Genomic DNA, 23,163 nt, shown 5'->3' on the forward strand with positions numbered 1-23,163 from the left:
TATGAAAAGCTTTACCAATCTTCTAACAAAGAAGTCTTCTCAGCTAGTCTTCTAAGAAATAACTAAGTGGGTAGGTTAAAAAAAAAACTCATCGGATTTCGGCCACTTTATTTTCAGGAGGCCCCCTTTTCAGCTTTTTAACTTTTTAACTTTTTATTTTATTTTTGAAAAAAATCGGCCAAGGGGGGGGGGGGCATGGCCCCCCCCTTGTATCCGCGCCTGGTCTGATGGGTCACAGAGGGCAAACATCACCGGTTGGGAGCTGCACGGTCGGGCACTGGTTAGCCCGGCGCCCCCGGCAGCAATCAGCGACCGGCAGCCGGCGGCTTATTTGGTAACCCTGTGACGTCATGGGAGACGAGCAGCTGATGGTAGGAAAACACTGCCGATCACCAGAGGTGGCGACCAGATGGGCGGGTGCCGATCCAATTATCGCAGCCAGGGGGAGCGCCGGGCGGCCAGACACCCAAACACACAGACATACCTATGTCTCTCTGTTTGTCGGTCTGGCTGTAGGTATTACCTTCAGCCAGACCGACAAACAGAGAGACATATACAGGGTTGGGCAGATAAATTGGGACAAAATACGTATTTGCATTTAAAACGCCGTAGCTTAGAAATTTGTAAACATAGGCATTTCAAATTTGGATCACATATTGTCACACCAATTTTACACATTTATCACTAAATATGGTCACCGTGGTCCACCTGCATCAGTCCTTGTCGGTGCCTGGACTGACTGCACGCGCGGCGAGATCTCCCGTCTGAAATGGCTCGTAATTGTAGCCGACTGGCACTGCTGAGGCTCGTCACAGTCACATGGGGACGTTCGTTAGACTCACCCGCAAAAACGCCCCAGCAACCAGAACTTGTGTGGGCTGAGGTTTAATGAGGAAGGGGGCATTTTCCCTTGGGTACAGTTTGCGGGATCCTCCGTTTCAGGAGATTTTGTATTTAATTTACTGTATACCGGGGAGCTGACTCCTCGAAGAGCATCACCCCATGCAGGATGTTGCCTTCTTCCATCTTGTTGGTTCGAACTGCCGGAATAATGGTTAGGTACCCTTTAATGGCGAACCCCCTCCCGATTCCGTAAAATAAGGGGGCCCCACGTGACCGTCAGAAGTCACCGAGTGGAATGCCATCACCGATGTCTGCTGCATGTTTTTTTGGAACTAATATCACGTCTTCTGGGCTGGTTGCGATGTTACATGGTGTTTGCAGTTGTTCATATGCTCGGTTAAGGGGACACCATCGTCAGAAATGACCTGCACGTGCTTGCTCGCTTCTCCAAGCCCTTCAAGAGGAAACAATCTTTTTAACGTCACAGCTGCTTCAACATCTATGTTAACAGGTTGATATGCATCAATGCATAAGAGTACATGTTTGAGGTGCTGGTATATCGCTTTCTCATGGCGCGGCTACCCAAGGCCATCTATAGAAGGTACAGTCACTCCCCCGCCGACCAATCAGACACAGATCCTGAGTGACGTCACCCCTGATGCTCGAAAGGGGTACTCCATTCCTTCACAACGTAAAAATGACTAACTTCACTTGAAGATTGTTGGTGACACTCTACACACATCGCTCAACCATTGATGTCATTGGAAAGTCCAACTAATTTTCTAGCGATAAAAAAGAGCAGCAATATGCTAAGAAATGGCCTGTTTTGAAGATATAGACGATTTAAAAACCCTCTGCAGTTGCAGGAAAGCAACGTAAAAACGCATCGAGCTTATATTTTTACTATGAATAAATCATTTTTCAGTAAGTTTTTAGATATGGTATCGATTTATACAACAACTTTATTACAATATTTTTATTACTTAGAACTTTATTTCAAAATAATATTTTCAAAAATGGCAACTGTTGGCAAGTAGCTTTGAAGCGATTGTGGCGCGCCGCGCCATTATTGTCTTGAGGCCCCCATATGATGTCATCAAAAGTGGAGTGACATGGGCCTGCGGCTACCTTCCCTGTAAGCTCGCGCCACTGTTTTCGCGAGGATCCTCTGATTTAACTGAATTTTGCCTTTTAACCCCCCTGGAAAACCGGGGGAGCGGCCGGTGTCAACGCAATAGGTATGTAATATTGAGTCAATATCATCTCTTCCTCCAACGTTTACGTCTGTTCGATACACACCACTTTCAGCCATTTGATGGAGCATAATTAGAATATTGGCATGCATGTGGGCGCGGACTAAGTTGATAGTGGCTTGCTTAAGGCCACGTTCTGTGACCAGCCGACTCAAAATTACAACGTAACCTGCATAACATGGAAAAATGTTCATTAGCCTTTATTTATGTTCAAAAATTATCTTTATCACTCAAAAAATAGTCGTTTTAGAGGAAGTTGAAATTTGTCCCAATTTATCTGCCCAACCCTGTAGAGAGACGGCATTGACAGATAGACACCTACTCAATACTATAGGAAATAGGAAATTGAGACTGAGTGGTAAATCATAGAGGTAGTGTCAGGGGTGTCGTTTTGCATAGGCCTGGTAGGGCCCGAGCCCTACCAATGTTTGAGTATTTGGACCCTATCCAATGTTCCCTGAGCCCTGCCAATATTTCGTCAGCGCTCACTTGACAAAAAAGTAAAACGATGCAACAAGCAAATAAGCACATATACATCTAAGGTTCTAACCACGGGAAGCACATGTAGCTGGAAATGAGGTGTGTCCCATGGGCTCAAGTCCTTGATGGATACCAAGATGCTCAAAAGACCAGTGGTTTTAGACGGCCCATGGCTGCCTCTGAGCGCCGCACGCCGCGCGAATCGCGATGGCGCCTTATAAATCAGCTCCGTCTCCAAAACCAGCCTCTAAAGGCCCTAAACCAACTTTGGAGGGTGCCGCGATGCTTCAGAATAGGCAATATTCATTGGAGTAGATCCTACACCCTGATTCCCGAGGGTCCAGCGCCAGGTCCTTTCCGCATGATATTACGAAAACTTAACCCTAGAACGCCTAGGGGGGGGGGGGTTGTATCACCCCCCCTGAGGTTTTTTCGAAGTGCACGCTAAACGGCTTGTCGTAGCGGGCTGAAATTTTCAATACCCTCTGGGGCAGCCTTTGCGCATCTTTTGCCGAAAAAAATTGATCGGGTCATGTCAGGTCACGGAGTTATGACGTCATAAGAGGTACAGCCTCCGGCCGGATTTTCACAAACTGAGTGCCAACGCCCGAGGTTTCCTGCCGGTGGTACGGACATCAGTTGATGGATCGTGATGAAACTTCTCATGCATGTTGGGGCAAGTATTGGCTATCATATGGTATAAGAAATTTGACCGGGTCAGGTCAGGTCACGGAGCTATGACGTCACAAGAGGAACAGCGTCCGGTACTATTTTTGAAAAGCGCCCGAACCACTATTTTGCTAATTCTTGTCACCTCAATGGGAATATGCAGCAATATTAGCTTCTATAGGGAGCAAATGGACCTCCCAAATCCAAAAATACAATCAGATTTCAAAAATTTAAATTTTGATTTTTCGAATTTCTGCCGCCGACTGTGACCTTGCCGACTTCCGGCGCTCCCAACGCGCCATTTTTAGAGCTAGGGAAACGAAATACATACCAAACGATAGAAAATTAATCAAGGAACACGATAGTGAAGGTTTCAAGTCGATATCTCCCACCGTTTTGCCGCAATCGCCGCCGAAAGTTGAAAAAAAGTCTATTTTTTCCGAAAATTTGACCTTTGACCGGTCAAAAGTAGGTCAAATGTTGACCTAGGACCAAAAAATATACCACCAATCGCGAGATCTCGTTGAGAGCAATCCGTTGGTTTTTTCCGCTAAGCTCTACGACCTTCCGTTTCGAAACGCCAGGGGGGGGGGGTCGTAACAACCCCCCCTGGTCGTTCGTGTTATGAGAAATGGCCTGGTCGTGCGAGGGTTAAACTTCTCATTCTTTTATCTTAGCCAACACTTCCCCTCCCCGGTATGCCTCAGTGCAACCGGGATGCAAAATAAAAAAAACAGCAAGCAGGTCTTTCTATAACTATTGTAATGTTTAGAGATCTCGTCAGTTGTCGAACCCTTCACTCGGTGTGGGCCTTCAAAAACTTCCCTGGGCCCTTTCAGCACAATCATCCTTTTTAGTCGGCCTGGGCCTCTATTAGAATGGCATGTGTTCCGCTGACACTAATAATGCCTTTAAAACTGTGTGCATCGGGTCCCGTGAGGGCCTAGATTTCCAGTTTTTTTTTTAGATTTTAGTTTGCCTTGTCAGCTATCAAGGTGGAAAAATAAGTGGCCGAAATCCGATGAGAAAGGCAGATTTGGGGATACCCTACCTTGGCGAACCCCCGTCACATATGGTCGTCTGCCGCCACTAGGCCCTACCAGTTATTTTCGGAAAACGACACCCCTGGGCAGTGTGTTTTGAAAATGTATTTTTACAACAAAGTTTTGCATTGAAATAATATCTTTTCATTCTCGAAAAGCAGGCGGCAAAGGGGCAGCAAGCCGACCTTTTGCTCGATCGAATTGCCTTATATATTTAACAGATCAGCAACTGATAATTTCTCAGTAGCTTTGTAAGCATGCAGGCCTCTGGCTAGCATATGCACCAGCTAAAAGAGGGCACAGCCGAGCTACAGGGTGTGGGCGAAGCTGGGAGATGGACGCAAAGGTGGACGCTCGGCCGAAGCACGCAGTATCCGGCTCTTATGACGTCAGAGCAAGACAGAATTGTTTACCATGCTGTAAGGCGATTAGCGAGTTCGGGGTGGCGGCGACACCAGAGCTATATATGTTACGGCCCGTTTGAAAACCCGGCCCGTATTAATGCTGCCCGGCCCGAAATTAATACTGACCGGAGACCTGGCCCGTATTAATACGGGCCGGTCAGCATTAATGCGGGCCGCCTTGCCGGTCGGTAATAATGCGGCCGATTTAGGTGGGCAGTATTAATGCTGCCCACCTTTTATTTCAAAACTTATCCGTCTGCTGCAAAATCAATTACATTAGCATGTCTTTATAGACGGCGGCTTACTGATAAAAGTTGAACGCCATGTGTAAATATTCGCCAACCCCGCCTCGAACCCACAACCATTCGATTACAAGACCGGAACATATACCCCGAGACTAGCGAACAGATCGAAAGGCAGTGAATTGGGCAAGCAGTTCAAACTAGTGCTCGGCAATGATATGGAACAAAACGTGCTCGAGAAAATAGATGCTATTATACGTGATTAACCCGCGCCCCGCTGGGGGGGGGGGGGCAGAATCTGCCCCCTCCCGTTTTTCGCCAATAACTTCTAAACGCGTTACGCCAGCGACGTCAAACTTTCGGTACCTTATTATAAATTAATTTGACACGTTCCCTGAAAATTTGAGCGAAATTCGTCGGAAATTTTTTGAGAAATTGACGTTTTAGTGACGTCATGTTCGCCATTTTCGTCTCAAAAACGGCAAAATTTCAAACGCCGCTAACATCTTCATTTTTAAAGGAATCAAGACGTAACAAAAAAGGTTATGCGTGATTCTATTTTGTCTATCAAATGGCTATCTCGGTTTTTTGAAAAGTTTGGATTTTGGCCCAATTTTTTTCAAAAAACTGACTTTTTTGGGAAAATAATTAAAAAATCAAAAATTTTGAGTGTATCCAAAAAACCGTAATATATGTCAGAGAAGTGGTCTATGTGCACCTACATACCAATTTTTAGAAGAATCGGTTCAAAAATGTGGGAATTATTCAAAATTTTGTTACGTCACGACACACAAAATTTTGAAAAATGATTTTTTTTGGAAGTTATAGACCTCGTACGGAAACAAAAATTGCACCATTCGATTCGCCGTGAACAACTGCATCAGATAGACACCTGTTTAGGCCTTAAAAACCAACTTCAAAATTTGACCTCTCTTGACCTGACCTTGACCTGACCTCGACCTGAAATTCATCCAGAGGTGGTCCATATCACTTATTGAGTGTGCCTATTGAATTTTATGAGTAAAGTGACCCATAAAACATTTGTCGCACATGCCCTTTACTATATTTTGTTTTTGGTGACCTGACCTGACCTGACATGACCTTGACCTTTGAATGACATTGTATGCAACGAATATTGTCTTGGTAGTCTAAGAACACGTTTTGGGCAATCAGTCTCAGTCCATTCTTCGGCAACTACGGTGCAAGGCCGATACTGTAGAAACTTGCATTTTGTACCCTTGACCTGACCTTGACCTGACCTCTGACCTACTTAAGCAAAAAAAAATTGGGCTCCTAAGATCCGCCTTGTTGAGAGCTTTCGATTGCCGTTTTCCCCGTCTTTCTACGACCATCGGTTCGGAAGTTAGACAGGGGGGGGGGCAGAATCTGCCCCCCCCCTTCAAAACACCATTTAGAGAAAACAAACGAGGGTTTATCATAATTTTGTAGAGACAACCAGCAATATTCATCTAGACGTTGCCCAGGGTAATAAAAGCAGGTCTAACACATCGCCCAAGGTCACCTCAGGGAGTGCCGACACTGCCGGCGCCCATTTCTTCCATTACCGCTGGAGGACCGACAGTGAGTATCAGCGTATTACGCATCTGTTTCATTATCTGATCTTAACCCGCGCCCGGCTGGGGGTCCTGGATTTCCACGCCCTGCTGGGGGGGGGGGGGGGTGTTTGAACACCCCCCTTCAAACTTGGCTCCTGGGCCACGTAGCGATACGCGGAATTAGGCGGCGTTCGAATGAGCGTCAAAAATAATGAGGAATTCACGTCGGTCAATTTTTTGGTCAGGTCAAAGGTCAGGTCACCAGAGGTCATTGAAGGCAAAATTTCGCCGATTTCCAGGTCGAATGTCGACAATTTCCAAGAAGCCAACGCATAACTCGGGAACCAATAGAGCTACAGCGCCGCGGAAAAGCGCATTCGATAGCCCTATTAACGCCCTCTCTGAGTAATCTTCTCAGATTTGACCTAACGTCATTGGTTTTGCCTGCAGGGGGCAAAAACTGCAAAAATAGTCGATTTTTTTCGGAAACAGTTTTTCTGCAATAACTTTTGACCCAAGCCTTGTACGAGCTTCCTTTTACCGGCATCGTGTTCCTCTCGTCAAGACGCATCGAATGAACTATAACTTGACCTTGAAAGGTCAACTTGAAAATTTGATCTCAGGTCAAGGTCATGACCTGACCGACCAGAAAGGGTCATGTTGCATATCAGTCGATCCGTATCGTCGAGCTGAACACATCTAAGGCGTTTTCATCGCGTTAGCATGCCTCTATTAAAAGTTATTTGCGAAAAACTGTAAGATAACATTCGTGACCTAAGATGACCTCAGGGCATAAACAGGGGGTCACGGACACCATTTTAATGTTCAGTGTGTCTAAACCACTTGTAATTCAGTGTTTGGGAGTGTTTATAATGTCTTTCGTCCAAAAGAGGCGCATTTCAATTTTCTCCCCAATGACTTATAATGGGGAGGTCGCAAAATTGACCTGACCTTAGGTCATCGATATCAAAATTCTGAGATATACATTTTGTACATGCTATTGCTCTTAGCAATCGCTGAAAGTTGTAAAGCCATCGGTCACTCAGTGTAGTTATGACAGACATTGAAACTTTTTATGAGGTGAGGTCACTTCAAGTGACCAGGGCCTCGTTTCATAAAAGGAATTACTTACGGCGTTCCGTCAATTATGCCAGATTTGGCGTATTTGATGCCAATTCGGTTTCATAAAGCCGGAGACCGGAGTAATTCACGCCATCGAAAGTACGGAGCTTCATTTACGGCAAATGCTCGATTCCGGACCACTTGATGCCATTTGGGTTTCATAAAACGACGTAATTAACGCCAAATATTTTATCAAGCTCTTGATATCAGTGGTGTAAACTACGCACAAAAATGTTGCGTGATTTTGAATTAATGTGAAGATTCGAAGCTAATTTTTAATATATTTTATAATGTTGAGCCCGGTGAGGAAGAAAGAACAGCCAAAATGAGAAAAAGAAACTGCAAATCTTCTGTACCAGTCGCTTTTTGTGGCCACTATCGGAATTTTGTTTATTCGCCGCGCCGCGCCACTTTCGTAGTTAGGCACTTCTGCTTAGCTGGCTTTCTGCTGTTTTTTTAATATATTGTTTTAATAAACGATGGTCATCAATATCAATTTTGCTTTTTCATAAATAATTTTTAAGATTTAAATTCAACATAATTGTTTTATAAATTTTTGTAAAAAAATAAGTGTTGACATGAAATTGTAATTTGTAGGACGCTTGATAAATTACGGTAACTACGCAAATGTGCTTAGTTACGGAGGTGTAAACAATTCCAGTTGTGGCTTTGTGAAACGGATTTATTTGCGCTCCATAGTTTGAAAGGGTGTGAATTACGGAAAGGTGTAAGTTACGGCAGAGTTTTATGAAACGAGGCCCTGGTGACCTGACCTTGAATAACCTTGGTCCGAAATTTTCACAACATGTGTAGAATTGATGCATGATAAGGTGTACCAAAAACAAAACCACAAGGGGGGGGTGTTCAACCCCCCCCCCCCCCCAGCAGGGCGCGGGTTAATAACTAGTGATCATAAAGAGTATGGCAACTTCATTTTGAAAATGTCATAATTCGAGGCCTTTAGCACTGATTTCCACTTAACCCTCGCACTTATAGGGGGGGGGTCGAACGGACCCCCCCTCGTTTTTTTTTGCGAATAACTCGCGTAAAAAACGGCCGATCGCGACGAAACTTTCAGTACCCTCGAGTTATTCAATTTTACACCTGCACTGTAAAAAATATTGACGAGCTATGTGTCAAAACAAGGGTCTCGAAACAGTCACCAGGTTGTCAATGCTTCCGGTACCTACCACTTGACTAGTTACCGCTTAGTTAGCTTACAGGCTGAGAACTATCCAGATCGTTATGATCCGGTATTGTAATGATACCCTAGGTGTACCTTTGTTTTGAAGTGCTGAATTAACTATCAAGGTTGTTTGACGTTTGTTTTCGCCTCAATCCGAAACGAGGAAGACCCTCATCAAATTATTAGGTGAAAGCCAGCCTCAGGATGATCAAAATACTAGGGGTAGTTTTGTCATAGTAATCTGTGAAGGTTGAGGAACAAGCCGTAGCAATGCACTCGTCACTAAACCAGCCTGAGATTATTCGCCAGGTAGCGGCTGCGTTTCCCTACTTGCTGAATCATGTTAGCAACTTTCCATTTCCAGACACTTTTTACGGCAAATAAATTGTTGGGTTATTTGGAAGGTGAATGACAATTTTATTTCTATAAGTCAATACATTTGTATTTCCGATTGCCCTAAAACTTTTTTTTTTTAAAAATCGTTTGCGGTAGGTTTTTATTGTTCGCAATAAAGTTGCGCACCTGTGAATCCTTCACTTAATGCGTTCCCGGCTTCCCGGCGCCAGCTGTTGCGCTGTGCCGTGCCGCGTTCGGTCGGGGGTGCGCGAGTCTGTGCAGTGCGAGTGTTTATCACTGGGCAAACCTGTATCGTTTCCATTTGTGCAGTGTATAGTTATGAAGAATTGCTTGCTGATATATGACCTGCAGTGATCGACGTTCTGATTCAATAACTTGCCATAAGCCATTATTCTCAACCAAATCGCGCAGAGACGTTTGCAAAGTTGTCGAGGGGGGGGGGGGAACAAGAGCGATTTTAAATGAATTGCTCTCCATGCAGTGCAATAGGACTTAGGTTTAATTTTTCGAAAGTTGTGGAGCCGCCCCCGGTGTCCGGCCTGGCCAACTCTCTCAAGAACCGACAGCTAACGGAACACTGAAGTTTCACTACGACGATTTCCGCCAAAGTTATGAAGAAAGGGCAAGTGCAAGAAGTACAAAACTTCTCTTGGTAATCAAAACTTAGGTTTGGCAAATTCCAAACCCTAAGTCACTACAACTGTGGATATAAATAAGCTGGTTATTGACGGCCAAGCTCTGGCCAATCTGAGGTTCAGACTAGAGTTGCAAAATTTCACTACCACACTACCGGCATGCCGGTAATTTTTCACTACCGCAGGTTTATTCGTGGTAACTGGCATGTCTTGCCGGTAGCATGCCGGTATTTTTTATTTTGTGCAAAAAAAAAATATCAGCAAATGATTCAAACTTTGGACACTAAGAGGCTCTCAAATTGTAGTAACAGCAATATTAGCCACTGCAAGATACATTTTGTGGTAGAAGTTCCATTGCTAAGTGTAGGGGTAACACATGGACCTCAGCATTTCACACAATTCACAGGCTTGGTTATAATTAGAATTGTCAAGAATTCTGTGGTCTATAAAAGGAAGAATACTCATTCATGTTGCAAAAGCACGATAAACTAGTAAGTCTAATGGTAGGTAATACGTATAGCACAATAAAATAAATCAATGTTCATGACAATATTCCCTAGGGGAAAAGGCAGAATCAAAACACCAAAAAACACAATGTTTGGAAACTGGCCTTGAGTCCTGAGATCATGAGATGTCTGAGAAACTCTGCAAAGAATTTGACACTGAAAATCCAGCTGAAAAGGCAGGTGTTAGGTAGCCCTGAGTCTGACTTTGGTCCCATTATTAAATGAAAATGGATTTAAACTGGCATTTTGTCCTATCTTTACAAGAAAACACATCATGCAGGCAAAATTGACAAAAAGTGGCGCAATTAATTAGACAACCAAGGATTTACTTTTAAGATTCTCTCTCCCCTAATGAATGGATGTAATCTGATGACGTAATATTTATTCATATACCCTTTTGGTTGAATAACTGAAGAGAGATGAATTTCTTTGCAGTGAATTACACTACAATGTTGATTTCATTATAATTTAATATTGTGTTGGGTAATTTTTATCAATATAATCATTCACGAAGCAGTGGCTTGCAGTCAGTAAACATTTTTTTTTTGCAGCGTTTTAATCAGCTGGTTAAAAGCCTCTATTATGGCGCATCTGTTTCGAAATCGATAACCTTATGTTTGTTCCCGCTTGAGGTTGGAGAGGATGGAAGATATCGTTTTTATACATATTATTTGGTGACTATTCTCAGGACCAGTGAGTTATTAACACATTTTTTACATGATTCGTATCTTATTCACGAACCAGCAAGCCATAGTGGATAGGAAAAAGTAGATGTTGATCTCGCTTCCTCAGTTAGGAAGATGGCCTAATCTGTACTTGTTAATCTATGTTTTGACCATCTATATTTTAAACATTTGGCTGGTGCCTGCAACATTTTAGGAGAATATGGAAAAGTAGAACAACTGTGAAATGTAAATGTGATTACTGCTCACTGTCCAGTCTTCAAAAACACATTTCAGTAATTCAAGTCCTTTTTGTCCTCACCTTTTTGATGAATGTAATAGTTTTTTTTTGTAGGCAATACTTCTTTGATTAAAGGTGATATTTTAACAGTTATAGACTGGAATTGAGTTTCAAAATTGTGGGTATTTGTGGGGCCAACTCAGCCAAAATCAGCCTGCTGGTATTTGTGGTTGGACAATGGATGGCTGTTGGGTGGGAGGGGTACTGAAACTGCCAAAATGTGGCATCTCTTGCAGGGGTAAGCTAGAATCAAGAATGCAGGTTTTTTTAGTATGCCGGTAATTTGGCGGTTTTTTTGCTTGGGGCGTGGTAGCATGCCGGTATCCCAGAAAATTTTTGTGGGGCGGGGCGGTGCCGGTAGCAGCCTTTTGGGAAAACTTTGCAACTCTAGTTCAGACCTATCATCAAGTTCATGAGGCAGCTGCGGTTGGGCGGCTCACGGGCTCCACTGCATAGGCTCAGACAGGTACTCTACAAAATGTCTTCTGTGTTCTTAGGTTCAGATCTATCGATAGGTATGTGCATGCTTCTGATTCGATTGATAACTGTAAACGGGCGCTGGAAGTGAAAGATTCGCTTGATATACGAAAGGTGCATTGCAAGAAAGCACATTATTTCAGAAATACACTTTCATTTTATCTTGAGCGTTTTTGGAATGGGCCGGATGAATTCGTCATCAAACTGGTAAGGGATTTCGTTTGAAGACCACCGATATTTAATAATATGATGGTCTTCAAACGAATTCGCTGGCAAATTCGATGACTGGATTGGGCGGCGTAGGATCTTCTGGTCATCTGACTATGGGTTGAGCAATACGTTAGTTTTGACCTAGTTTGAGCTTCATTCGTTAAGTAGGAACAAGACGATGCTTCTTTTGAGCATCGTCACTAAACAAGCCGCCCTCGTTTTGACATTGTTTTTCGTTATTATTGTTACTAGGTACTTTGTTATCATACACAGCATTAACGAGGACCTGCTTCCAAAACAAGGCAGAAACGCTCCAGCTATTTTTGGGACGTGGTAAAAACTAACCGACACCTGGTAACTGTCATCTGACGAACACAAAACAAGCCAGGGGCTCGCAGCGTGTGTCAAAAGTAGGATGCAAAACTAGTCTGTACCCCCGACATTTAGCGTTGAGAATCATTTGACGAGGGGCTAGTCAATATTTTTTACAGTGTGCTCTAAAATTTCATGACCCTGACCCAAATGACCTTTGACCTGTGACCTGATCCTCGAGACCATGTTTGGCCGGAATCGCAATTCAGCGTATGTTGGCTCATATTATCTGCGTGTTTCTAGTCTTCTTGTGGTTTTAAACACTGGAACATGTAAAATGATGTTGTACCAATGCATTATGGTGGGTGTCAAGGTCATGTATGGTGTAAGGTCAAGGTATGGTGGAGCTGAAGATACCACGAAACAAACATTTACTAGCCAACAGTCAAGAAGTATAAAAGACATTTAAGACCACTGCAGGCCTACGCAGCATTTGCGTAGGAATAGAGAATGGTTGGAATAGAGACTAGTTGGCTAGTTTTGATATGGCCCGAGTTTTCATATGGCCGTGAGGAAAAAAGTGGGCTGTATTAATACTGCCCGGCCCGTATTAATGCTGACCGCCAGGCGGCCCGCATTAATGCTGACCGGGGGCCGTATTAATACGGGCCAGGTTTCCGGTCAGTATTAATGCGGGCCGGGCAGCATTAATACGGGCCGGGTTTTCAAACGGGCCGTAACATATATACGGCGACAGGTCTTTGACGCACAGGGAGTCAGAAATGGCATCATCACGCCTTTTACGGAGAATGAGGGCTTCACCTGCTAATTGTACCTAATCCGCCTTGTAGCTCATCAATTGTTCGTTCTGAGAATGTAAGATATGGAATGTGTAGGTTTGTGAGATGACTGAGACGTGCATTAGCCATATATCATCAGATGCACGGTTCCAAAAGTTACCACAGTTTAATTGTTTTTGTTATGAAAAGGCTCCAGCGCCAAAAAGCGCCAAGCTCCCTACTGCGCCGAAACATGACTGAATACCTATATTGGGACACGACCCATCAGGGATCACTGTCACAATTCCGATGAAAAGAGATAAGGTACATACTACATACACCTAAAACAGTAATGCTGACTGAAGGTAAGATAACAGATACAGGTCTGACTGTAACCCACGGAAATCGGAACACTGATATCTTGTAGCTAGGTACAAAGCTGACAGGCACGTTCATCTTTATCATAGAAAGTCGACTTTATCTGTGCATTTGTTCGTAATGGGCTAGCATAACACCCAATGATCGTATGAGAGCCAGTCGTTTAACCCGCGCGGGGCTGGGGTCTCCAGCCGAACGCGCGGGGCTGGGGTCTCCAGCCGAACGCGCGGGGCTGGGGGGGGGGGGGTAAATTTTACCCCCCCCTGTTATCTCCCGAACTAATGGTCCGATTTGGAAAATTCAAACGCCAATCGAAAGCTCTCATCACGAACTACTAAAAACATGTACTTAATTTAAAGTTTGAGGTCAAGGTCAAGGTCAGGTCAAGGGTACAAATTGCAAGTTTCTACAGTATCGGCCTTTAACCGTAGTTGCCGAAGAATGGAGTCATGGACTGAGACTGATCGCCCAAAACGTGTTCTTAGGCTACCAAGACAATATTAGTTGCATACAATATCATTCAGAGGTCAAGGTCAAGGTCAGGTCAGGTCAGGTCAGGTCACCAAAAAACAAAATATAGAAAAGGGCATGTGCGACACATGTTTTATGGGTCATTTTACTCATAGAATTCAATAGGCACACTCAATAAGTGATATGGACCACCTCTGGATGAATTTCAGGTCGAGGTCAGGTCAAGGTCAGGTCAAGTGAGGTCAAATTTTGAAGTTGGTTGTTAAGGCCTAAAAAGGTGTCTATCTGATGCAGTTTTTCACGGCGAATCGAATGGTGCTATTTTTGTTTCCGTACGAGGTCTAGAACTTCCAAAAAAGTCATTTTTCAAAAAATTTGTGTGTCGTGACGTCATACAATTTTGAATAACTCCCACATTTTTGAACCGATTCTTCTAAAATTTGGTATGTAGGTGCACATAGACCACTTCTCTGACATATATTCCGGTTTTTTCGATAGACTCAAAATTTTGGATTTTATAATGATTTTCCCAAAAAAATCAGTTTTTTGAAAAAAATTTAGGCCAAAATCCAAAATTTTCAAAAAACCGAGATAGACATTTGATAGACAAAGTAAAATTACGTATAACCTTTTTTGTTACGTCTTGATTCCTTTAAAAATGAAGATGTTAGCGGCGTTTGAACTTTTGCCGTTTTTGAGGCGAAAATGGCGAACATGACGTCACTAAAACGTCAATTTCTCAAAAATTTTCCGACGGATTTCGCTCAAATTTTCAGGGAAGGTGTCAAATTGATGTAAGAAAAGGTACTGAAAGTTTGGCGGCGCTGCGCGCCGCCGTTTTTGAGATATCGCACAAATTCGCGAGGGGGGGGGGTAAAATTTACCCCCCCCCCAGCCCCGCGCGGGTTAAAAGTTAACAAGTTACATCAAAATACTATAACTACCACTGAGTGTGCCATAGCTTGCGCGTGACGTCACTGTTTCTGTTCGACCCGTCCTCGTGACGTCACTCGGTCAACAGAGCGTGACGTCACTGCTGGATCTGTGCCAGCCGTCACGAGCGTGACTGTGGGCGGCGCACAGTGACGGCGGCACGGGTGACGGCCCCCGCGTGTGAAAGTCGCCCCCTCCCCGGGCCGCGCGCGCCGGGATCTCACTCTCGACCGGCCGGTGCCGAGTGCCGACCCAGTCACGGCTGGCGGACGGCAGAAGGTGAAACACCGAACCGAGCCAGCACCGTGCCGCCTCGCCATTCATCTCACCAGCAGCGGACAGGAACGGAGCCGTGATAAGGCAAGAGGGTCTTGCTGCGAAGTCGATGGAAACAGCCTTTCTGAATGGGTTTGTATAGTTTTTGGCATAGCTTAGCTTGTTTCATATCTATCGTGACCAAAAAACATGACGTCTAGCATGTTTACTGGTAAGAGCTTCATTTTTTTTGTGTGCATAAATTATTCCGCAACATTTCTGCAGCGGACAGGAAAGGTCACGCTTTGTTACATAAATTTCAGCCAAGGCTGCTTTCCCGTACAAAATGCTGCGCCAGCATACCATACCATACCATTATTTGTGATGTATTTCATGCATCCCAACCCACTTTTTAAACCTGATTGCTCGCTTTGCTTCTGCTTTACCATGTATGTCACCACTAGTCGTCTACCCTTCAAAATGCTATCTTCTTTGGAAAATATATATAATTGTCAGCCACCAGGCCTCGCCATTCGGATTTTCTGCTCCAGTATTTCACCGTTTGTCACCAATCACCGCCGCCTTCCAGCTAGGTCAGCCACCTCACTAATGGGCCGCCGACCGACCGACTGTGCCGTATGCTGCTTTGTGCCGAGTAAATCCGGCATAAACTGAGATGATCGTCCGCGAAAGGCGTCGGCCTAACCCCATTCGTCGCCGTTCGCCGCCTGTGGCGAGCCGCGGGGCACGTCAGATCCTCCATCTGCTGCGTCTGGAGCGAAGAACGGCACTCAACAGTCGCCGTGGTGCCAGCAGATCGTTATGAACATATTTAACACTTACGCATCCCACTCAGCAAGATAACGCTTTCCCCAACTTCAACGTAAATATCGAAAACTTTGCATGATACACAGCACGAAGTCCGCCTCTATGTCATCATTCGTCAAGGCCGAACAATGTCCGCGTAGTCAAACCGGCAGCGCGGCGGGCTCGATTCCGGTCAGCCGTCCATCGCAGTTGCGGTTGGATGACGCATGGGTGAGCCGTTTTCTGGGAGACGAGCTGCCTCCTCACAGCGGATGATGGCGCAATCGCGACCGGTTCATTGTTCGCGGACGGTGGTTAGTTGCCTCAGAGGCCGGCGGTGGAACGCGGGTGCATGCAAGGCGCGCCGGCCCAGCTCCGGCTAGCACCGCGTCGTTGTTGAGCCGGGTCGTCGCCGTTGTTGAATCGAGGCCTCAGTCACGAGATGGTTCAACAATTCGCATGTGAGGGAAGAAGTGGGTGAGGGGGGGTGAGGAGGAGGGGGATGCAACAGGCACAGGCCAGCTCGGATTGCAAGGCGCGCGTAATCGCATCTTCAGCTCGAAGGAACAAAGAGATGTTTGGCCAAGAGGGATTTCAGGCATCCAGACACATATCTTGGGATGAGCTGATATAATGTCTTCATGAAGCCAAATATTGCACGATCTACGCTGTTGAAACATTGGTAACGCACGCATCAGTGCGAAAAGATTCTTGTTTATCTTGAGCCGACAGTTATCAGATGCTTGACAGTCATTTCAACACTTCATCTTGGATCCATCAGTAGGCCTGAAGAGGTAGTTGACAATTTCTTAATTGTCCTGGGAAACATACCTGGCTAAAGCCTGTGCTACCGACCGATGCATTGCAGCAGACTTATTTTCTCGTGACCGCTAAGCGGAACTCAGATGTCATCTGCTTGTAACGTGAGAGAACTGGGTTTTCCACGGCCTTCAACCTATCACGCGCCATGCTGCAGCCATTTCTGTCGCGGCCAGTGTAATGACACGACCATGCCGCCTTGATTTGTTCGGCAATCGGCAAAGAAATACCGTTTTGAATTAATTCCAAATTAACGGCATACATATATGTATAATGGGTTTCGAGCTGTACTCAACAAATGCTTTAGCTTTAACCTTTCGCCCCAGTGAGGGGGGGGGGCATATGTTACCACCCTGTCGCGTTTTTTGCGTGTGAATAAATTACCGCGGCGCGTAGCGCCGCGCCGCTTGGGGTAGCTTTTGGTACATCCATTTTGGACAATGTGTGAAATTTTTGACCCCAGGTCATGTCAGGTCAGGTCACCAGGTCAAGTTAACTGACCAAGCCTAAAAAGTTTGCAATCATGTCCAGCCTGCAGTGTTTGTCAGAAAGGTTTGAAACTTGGTGGATTGTATGCTGTTATGGGCGCCTACAATTTGTATATCTCGGATTTTTTATCTCCGTGACCTAAGGTCAGGTCAGTGGCGTGACCTTTCCATTACAAGTCAATGGAGAAAAATGAAAATGCCTCTAGATCCGTGTGTACGCATCGAAACAGTCCAAATATTTCAGAATCACAATGATTTAGTCCACTCGTGATGACCAAGGTGTCATTTTTGGTGATAGCCTCTAGACAGGTCATCCGAGGTCACTTGAGGCTACAAACAGTTTTTTGCCAATAACTCGCGATTGGAAAGAGATAGAACGCTGGGGATGGTCTCATTGTGTTTGTCTTGTTGAGACGCATCGACTGATATGCAACATGACCTTTTCCGGTAAGGTCATGACCTTGACCTGAGGTCAAATTTTCAAGTTGACCTTTCAAGGTCAAATTATAGCTCATTCGACGCGTCTCGGCGAGGGGAACACGATTCTGGCAATAGAAATGTCGTGGCTTTTTGTAGTCGAAAGTGATTGTCGAAAAACACTTTTCGTAAAAACAGCTATTTTTTGAGTTTTTGCCCTCTGGAGGCTAAACCGTTGACCTGAGGTCAATATTGATAATGACCTTTTCAAAAGAAGAGTTCAAAAGCTATCGTTTGCTCTTCCATGCGTTTTTCTAGCTACCATAGTTCCTGAGATAGCGGCATGTTTTCTGAAAAATATAATGACAATTGGCAAATTTTGACCTTTGATGACCTCTGGTGACCCCAATTTTGCTCTAAGGTGAAAAATGACCGAAATACTTTCAAACGTACGCATTGAGAGCTATCGACTGCTTTTTACCGCGTCTTTCTAGCCCTCTTAGTTGTTGAGTTAGAGGTGGGTGGTAACATATGCCCCCCCCCCCCCCCACTAGGGCGAAGTTGGCTGAGACCGCCACTGGGGCGCGGGTTAAAGCTTTAGCAATTTTAGTTCGCTGTAAGGCAAAGAAGATACTGCCTGAAACGATACAATGTGATGGGTTTCTGCGCTGACGTGAGCAATTTATCGATTAGCGTATACGCTGTCACTGGCGGATCCAGAAAGACGGTCCTGGACACTGCGGGGATATCCCACACATTTTCTCATTAACAAGCTCCCCGGATTTCGATCCCTTACGTTCTGCTGAACAGTTTAAAACCAGTTTTTTTCTCATAGAATTTGTTTTGTTTTCTTTTATTCTCGAAAAACCGCTTTTTTGTTGATTTCGGGCGCCGCAGGGGGCACTTCCCTAAATGGCCCCTCCCCCTGGATCCGCCAGTATATGCTGTTGCCTCACATGGATCGCACCATGCCTTGCCTACCTTAGTTTTCGTCTTTATCCACAAATCAAATCAAACCCCGCCCAGCCCTCATGTATGTAGGTTGGATGAAGCGCGCGCTAAGTTCCTGTTCGGCAGCAGCAGTGACCCAGTGCGCTCGCGCCGTCGCCTATTGTCCACCTCTGTGTAGCACACACCGTTAGTGGCTGGCCCGGGGCGTTCGGCGCGTGTTTCACTTCCTGTGTGCTCAGTGACCGCACTGTGCGCGATTTGAGCACGACTGAACGCACACTGAGACGGGTCTGGGCCGGCTCGGACCGGTGCGGCTGGGCAGCAGGGTTGTATACGACTCAATCAATAGCAATCAATTCAATCACGACAAATTTGGGAAACCAATCAAATCAATCAAGTCAGAGCAGTTTTCGGGAATTGATTCAATCGACTCAAACGCGACAATGAAAGGAATCAATCAACTCAATCAAACGACTCAAACCAAGACATACATTAGGTTTTTTGCCCCACCAACTTGGAAAAGTGTCCATAGCAGTCTGGTGTACCTACCTACCTACCTACCTACAGAAGAAACATAAAAATATTGTCATTTAAAATTATAAATTGCCATGCTATTCAAAGTTTCTATGTAATAAGGAAGGATACCTAGTGATGGACAGGTGGATCATGATATTGAGGTTCAATGGGTAGAATTGGAGCAGAAGTTTCATTTAATGGGTGCAAAATAACCCAGTAGTTGACTCGCCCCTTAACCCAAATCACCACCTTTCACCTAAAAGTTGTCAATTTAATTTTGGCCATATTCCAGCTGAGTCATCAGGCCATCTACCCCATGTAAAGCCCCTGTCTGTCTCTTATGTAAGTTATGCGGAGCTCTTCTGAAATGAACCCTAAACATAATCAACCTAGCTAGGTTTCATGCCACACCGACACCATATGAAAGTGTTGAAAATGTGCTACAAATTTGACAACTTCATTAGGTATGCTTTATGAAGACAGCAGGAAAGCAGGTAGGTACCTACTTACCTGCCTAGATGCGTCACTGGCTACCAACAGTACCAACGAAGGTAGATAGGTTATATGTGAAGAATTCAAAACATTTTATTGCAATACAATTTGAAACAGTTAGGACTGGGGGATAGGGATGAGGATTAAAAATATATTTAAAAGGAAATGGAGAGGACAGGGACTCTGGAACCACAGGATAAGTTAAGGACAAAGGAAGTAGGAACAAGGAAAATTAAAACACGAAAACGGCACGGTTGTTGTTGTTGTTGTTGAAGAGTTAGGGCGCGCAAAACGGCACGGTGCGACTGCGAAAAAAAAAAAACAAAGAAAACGTTTTGCCTGTTGCCAACAAGTATGCTAAGCTTTTATGAATCCTTATTCTACGTCTTTTGATTTTTTGGTAAGATGACGTCATTGATAATCATGTAGTATGGTAGATTATCATAAAATAAATCGGTTGTACATTACCAATTTCGTTTTAATTATTATTTCATTTAAAATAAAACCACTTTATAACATTCAGTAAAATATTTAAGGAAAATGAAATATATTAAATATGTTATGCTTAGGCTCTCCGGAGAAAAGGATCAACAAACGTTCTGCTGCAAATTAAACAATGCAGCAAATTTAGCGAGACGAAAACGGCGCTTTTGTTTCAGTTATTTTTGTAGGGGTTTCATATATTTATAGAGTTCAGTAGGTTGTTTCTGAGGAGATGTGGAGATGTGAATTATTAATTAATCACACTTTATTAGTGTATAGGGCCTTGCACTTTATCATCTGGATTAAAAAAAAAAACGTTTCCTGCTGAGTGCAGAAAGGTAGGTAGGTGCATCGCCAGGTTCTATCACCAGGATTGGAGCAGTTTATTGCAGTTGAAAGTCAAAGTTGGCTGTTCATGTTAAGGCCCTGTTCTTTATTTGGCCATCTACCCCATATTGCAGTTGTGATGACAAGCAGTTTTCAGTGTAGTTTTGTGATCTTTGATGTCATCAATTGGTGTCATTATTTTTCGTCAACTAAAACTTTGAACTTTCCATTCAATCGACTCAATCATACGAGTCACTCTAATTTTCGGGAATCAAATCAGTCAACCAGTCGCTAAAGTCAAACGAGTCAGTCAACCAGTCATCTCGAAAAGTCAATCGACTCAATCCAATCAACTCAAAATACGCGTTGAATCAAATCAATCAATTCAATCGACTTGATTGGTATACAACCCTGCTGGGCAGGTCTGTGACTGACGGGACGGTGGGATGGAGCGAGGATGGAGCGTCGCCAATCGTGGGAGTCGTGCGGTTTTAGCGAAAGCAAACCTGCGGACAGGTATGATGTGAGCGGAGTTACATATTTATAAGTAACAAGGAAAGGAAAAGTGTTCTGCTGGGTCTTTGGTAGAAAGCATTGATAAGACCAAAGACCTAATAAAAGGACATGCAGCAGGACGTAAAAGGACATATGTACTGTTACGTATGGCATACCTGATTCAAACCACTCATGAAACCCAAAAGATATACCTAATGCTTATTTTGCAAAAGTGTATCTACCTTCAAAATAAAACGCATCATCAGGCTAGCAAAAAGCAATCATTCTATACCTCTTGAAGATGTCATTTATTAATGTCTGTCAACAAAACTGTACCTATTATGGTATGAATGCAGTGTTTTTCTGAGTGACCCGTTTCAGGGCACTGTTTTGCTGGGAATTCATTTTAGTAACACGAAACAAGTTGAAGAGGGATCGGAAACGTTATGAGCGCGCTTGCGGGAAAGGTTCATGAGAACCCAGCCAAGGAAGATAACTCAACCGCCACTTGCATTATGCCCAGCTGAAAAGATCGTCTATTGAATGGCATTGGATGCACTTTTCATAGAACAACAACGTTGGTTGCCTAATAGGTAAGTGCTTCAGAAGTGTTTCATTTGAAGAATCACTCCAAGATCGATGTTGTGATCATATTCGTTGGCTATTTTTGCTTTCAGTCACCTATATATCGCCTTATCTTTGCCCTTAAATTCTATTTCATTTGTACGTGCACTCGTAGGAGGAGTGCAGTGAGAAAGGAAGCCCTGAGACAGGAACTAATTGTGACCGTAAACTACTAACAGGCGGAACATGGACGAAAAGGCCTTAAGCCAGCATCGGCCACCAATGTGTTATGTGTTCATTTATAACTAAGCGAGTTGCATCGAATTGATACCGGTTAAAAGCGTCAATAAGATTGCTCCTGCTGTTCTCAAATGGTGATCTAGTTGCTGTCAGATTATAGTGAATGAATGAAGAAGGGGAATGAATGCGTTCTGAACCTCCTGTTATACAGCTGCAGTTCAGGGTAATATGCACCGATCAATAGCCGTATCCTGTTTTGGTCGGTCGATGCCGCCGGCCGGCTCAGAGCCGCCTCCCACGCGAACACTCACCGGATCAACAGGTGCTCCCTCCGAGTCCCGTGCTGCGGGACCGTCAGCCCTCTCCTCCTGCCGCGAGCCCGCACCGCCACGGACCAGAGCGTCCGGCACCGCGCCCGCCTGCAGCGACCAGCACACTCCTCGGGCCACGACTGGGCCCCGGGCCGGCACCGTGCAGACGGCCGCCGCACCAGCGATAGTGAAAGCGGACCGACAGTCGGTAGGTCGGCCGCCGCCGGGGAGACCGCGGGACCCTGGCGCCACATGCGAGCGGCCGGTCAGGGGTAAGGTGGAGGGCGCTCGGCCGGTGAGTTGGGTTAGCAACGCATGCGAGAGGGTATAACTATTTGGTTCCACGACCGTGTGGAGGTGTTTTATTGGCACCAAGTCGGTAGCCTCAATTTGGCCCACTGCCCCCCCCCCCGCAGTCGAGCGCTGTCATCGGCCGTCACGTGCAGTCTGGAGTCAGTCCACTTTCCTATGTGATTCGTGATCAGGTGGTTTGCAGTTCATGCATTCTTTCATGCTCGGCTGCATGTATTCCCGTACATTCAACTGCGTTGTGTTGGGCCGGGCCAAACCATATTTAGCTTGTTGCTGGGTTCGGCGCCTAAAAACGCGCAGAAACTAATTGGAAAGCATAGAAATGCATGGCCAATATCATAAATTTTGCATAAACCCACATAGCTAGGAACTATTCGCGCTTAGGAACATTGCGTCGTCCGCTTGTTTTAGGCAGCACTGATATCGAAGGGCTAGAAGGAATAACAATTAATAGCAACGTATGCTTCTTGAGGTCTCGTTCACAGAGAAACGTCTTATCTGGGACCATGATTAAATGATTACTATTGCCTTCCTGTGTTCAACAATGCTTGCTTGACCTGACGCCTCAGGGAACAGTTATGACCCCTTGGAATTAATAATTGCGCATTTTTTTTTATCCTAGATACTGTTTAGAATATTCTGGCATGTACAAAACGCCTGAAAAAAAGAGAAATTGCATCAAGGGATCCGGCTTGAAATTCAACATAATGTCTAGCCCCCTTTACTGAGCGTTCTATTTTTTGCTGATCAGCAAAACTTCCCTGACCCACATCCCGTCGAATCTCTCTTTCGCTCCAAGTCACCGCAATAACCGCCAACCTCAGGCCACGCGCGACTATCAGACGACGACCGCGGGTCGCACGTGCC

General features: G+C 44.9%; 1 protein-coding gene across 1 annotated transcript in view; it reads right to left on the reverse strand.

Annotated features, from left to right (window-relative positions):
- Positions 1-22,170, reverse strand: part of LOC122368014 (mucin-5AC-like) — a 29,884-nt gene extending 7,714 nt beyond the window's left edge. Inside the window, exon 1 of the mRNA XM_043341602.1 lies at positions 21,985-22,170. The gene's annotated coding sequence lies outside the window, so the exon portion shown is untranslated. The remainder of the gene's footprint in view (positions 1-21,984) is intronic.
- Between the last annotated feature and the right edge of the window lie 993 nt (positions 22,171-23,163).

Source organism: Amphibalanus amphitrite, unplaced genomic scaffold (assembly GCF_019059575.1).
Source record: "Amphibalanus amphitrite isolate SeventyFive unplaced genomic scaffold, NRLGWU_Aamphi_draft 000914F_arrow, whole genome shotgun sequence".
Lineage (NCBI taxonomy): Eukaryota > Metazoa > Arthropoda > Thecostraca > Balanomorpha > Balanidae > Amphibalanus > Amphibalanus amphitrite.